Genomic DNA, 3,253 nt, shown 5'->3' with positions numbered 1-3,253 from the left:
CACTTTCCGAGAGAGAATACCTTTCATAAACTTTTCATAACTAGGCATCTGCTCGAGAGCCTCAGCGAAAGGTATGTTGATATGAAGTTTCTTGAACACCTCCAGAAACTTCTCGAATTGCTTGTCCAGCTTTTTCTTCTGCGGCCTCTTAGGAAAAGGCGGTGGAGGATAGATCTGTTCCTCCCCTGTATTACACTCAGGAAGAGTGGGCTCAACAGTAGTCTTCCTTGGTTCCACTTCTTCATCCTACTGGTCTACTTCTTTCCCAGCTCCAGCTTCTTCAGTCAAATCTTTAATTTTTTCGGGATTAGCAACCTTTCCAGACCTCAAAGTGATTGCCTTTACCTGCTCTTTAGCTTCATTCTTTCCTGGCACTTCAGTGTCACTAGGTAGTGTACCAGGATGATGATTTAGCAAGGCATTGGCAATTTTCCCAATTTGATTTTCCAAGGTCTTGATAGAAACAACTTGGCTCTTGCACATAAGCTTCAACTCCTCTAATTCAGATTTTTCATTAGTTGGTTGCCGTTGGAGTTGTTGTTTTGGTGCATACTGCGGTTGCTGAAAACTAGGGGGGTTGTAGTGTTTAGCTGTATACTGCTGATAAAGCTGTTGAACCACATTCTGAGCATTGATCCAACTGAACTGCATTCTGAGCATTGATCCAACTGAAATTAGGATGATTGTGGTTGTTTGGATGATAGGTGGCTGGCACAGGTTGCTGCGAACGCTGGAAGTTGCTCACGAACTGAGCTGATTCATTCGAAATTGTGCACTGATCAGTCTCATGGGCACTAGCACAAAGCTCACAGACACTAGTGATTTGATAAACTCCATAATTAGTTAAAGTGTCTACCTTCATTGTCAACGCCTTAAGTTGGGCAGCGATAACAGTTGCTGCATCCAACTCCAGAATTCCTACAACTTTCCCTGAGTCAACCTCTGGGTAGGATTCTGGTACTCATTAGCAGCCATCAGTTCAATAAGTTCATAATCTTCATCGTAGCTCTTAGCCCACAAGGCTCCTCGTGATGCTGCATCAAGCATGGGCCTAGAAGTAGGGCCCAATCCATTGTAGAAATAGTTGATAATCATCCATTCAGGAATGCCATGGTGTGGGCACTTCCTTAGCATCTCCTTATATCGATCCCAAGCCTCACACAGAGATTCTCCAGTTTGCTGCGCAAATTGGGTAAGAGCATTCCTGATTGCTGCAGTCTTCGTCATGGGAAAAAATTTAGTGAGAAACTTTTCAGTAAGATCTTCCCAAGTTGTGATAGACCCTGCTGGTAGAGAGTGTAACCAACATTTAGCTTTGTCCCTCAAAGAGAATGGGAAGAGTCGTAGCTTGATAGCATCTTCAGTCACACCATTGAACTTGAAAGTGTCGCAGATCTCGATGAAATCCCTGATGTGCATGTTGGGGTCTTCGGTAGGAGAACCCCCAAACTAAACTGAGTTCTGTATCATCTGGATCGTGCTTGACTCGATCTCAAAAGTCCTAGCCGCGATGGCTGGTCTAATGATGCTAGACTGAATGTCATTAATCTTAGGCTTAGAATAGTCCATCAAAGCCTTCAGATTCTCTGCTTGATCACCTATAGCTACTATAATTGGCTCTTTAACTTTCTCTTCTTCTTCTACCTTCTTTTCTTCCTCAAAAACTTCCCTATGAATTACCACAAGTTCTTCCTCGGCTTTATTCAGTGTTCTCTTGCGAGTACGCGGATGCGTATGCATACACCCTAAAATAAGTGACAATGTCAGATTCAATGAACTTTAACGACCACTGATGGAAAACACATAAACTAGTAATTAACACTGCAGTCCCCGGCAGTGGCACCAAAAACTTGTTAGTCACTAAACACGCGCTAATAATACACGCAAGTATACGAGTTTGCAAGTAGTATAGAATCTTTTCTAGTTCGTTCCCACAGAGACTGTATTGGTTAACTATCTAAATTACGCACCTACGCAACAGTGTATGGTTATTATTCAATGCTAAGACTATAACAAAGTGAGATTGTTCATAACTAAAAATTACGCTAACTATTATAACTAAGAGAATAAAATAGACTGAATTAATATATATGACAAATATGGTATTCTAACTTCATTAAATACTTCATTCAATAGCCTTATTATTCTCAACCTTAGCATGCAATGGTGATGACACTAACCAGATAACACGAAACTGATAAACGCCAACTTTTGTTGCACGAGTACCATTCTACCAGACATCCACAAAAGAGATAGAAGCTAAATAGGCACCAATTATATTGAGACCCTATATGTCTATAGGATTTGACAACATAACGGTTTAAGCACAAGTTATCTATCTTGATTACATAGGGCAAGTAAGATGGGTAAAATTACCTAAGAATCACGTATAACAATACATGAACCTATGCTTGCATGGGCTTGCATGGCAAGTTCTAAATCCTTAAATTCACTTTCGCTTCATTAAGAATTAACACACTATCTTATAAGTTCGCGATGCTCATAAGACGAATAAGCACAACCATAACTAGGATATCATACAATCACCACACACTAAGGCATCAAATAAATAACTAAAGAAATCCATAAATAAATCCGCTAGAACCCCATGATAACGATTAGCCATTAATCGAACTCATCGCTAACGTGGGTTCCAATGAAAATATGATATAGCAAACGTAGTCTTTATACGAATAATTAAACCAAAGTACACACAATAATATAGGTTCAAATAAACAAGAAATAAGCATCCGAATTATAACTCAAAACAAAGATTCACAAGAATAAACTAGATCGCCTTCGCCTTTGTTGAATTGTGCCAAAAGATCTCTTGTCGTCTTCTCATCCATTGATGTCTTCAAACTCTGAATTATGAATTCTATATCTTAATAAATGACCTAAGTTATGCTTATATAGCAGTCCATGCACCCCAAGAGTCCAGAATTTGAATTGTAAAAGAATCAGGATTTTTAATTCCTGACCCAGCGCGGCCGCGCGCTTCACCAGCGCGAGCGCGCTGACTTTCTTCTCCCTGGCGTGGCCGCGCGCAACATCAGCGCGGGCGCGCCGATCTTCTGCCAAAAAAACTTTTTTTTTTATTCCTTGAAGCTTCAAGCCAGTCTTTCAAGCTTATATTCCAATACATCCTAAACACCATATTAGCATCAAAATAATGCTAATTCACCTGATTCATGAAGTAAAGCCTGACATGCAAAAACACTTGAAAACACGTTAAAACACAAATAACTTGAGT

At 40.1% G+C, this 3,253-nt stretch overlaps 1 non-coding gene across 1 annotated transcript; it reads left to right on the top strand.

The window, feature by feature from the left end:
- The first annotated feature begins 1,105 nt into the window (after positions 1-1,105).
- Positions 1,106-1,212, top strand: LOC141716217 (small nucleolar RNA R71). The gene has a single exon (XR_012572934.1). It is a non-coding gene; the product is annotated as a small nucleolar RNA R71 (small nucleolar RNA).
- The last annotated feature ends 2,041 nt before the right edge of the window (positions 1,213-3,253 follow it).

This window comes from Apium graveolens, chromosome 3 (assembly GCF_009905375.1).
Source record: "Apium graveolens cultivar Ventura chromosome 3, ASM990537v1, whole genome shotgun sequence".
Classification (NCBI taxonomy): domain Eukaryota; kingdom Viridiplantae; phylum Streptophyta; class Magnoliopsida; order Apiales; family Apiaceae; genus Apium; species Apium graveolens.
Note: the sequence above shows the minus strand (reverse complement) of the source record. Positions and strands in the feature narration are given on the sequence as shown.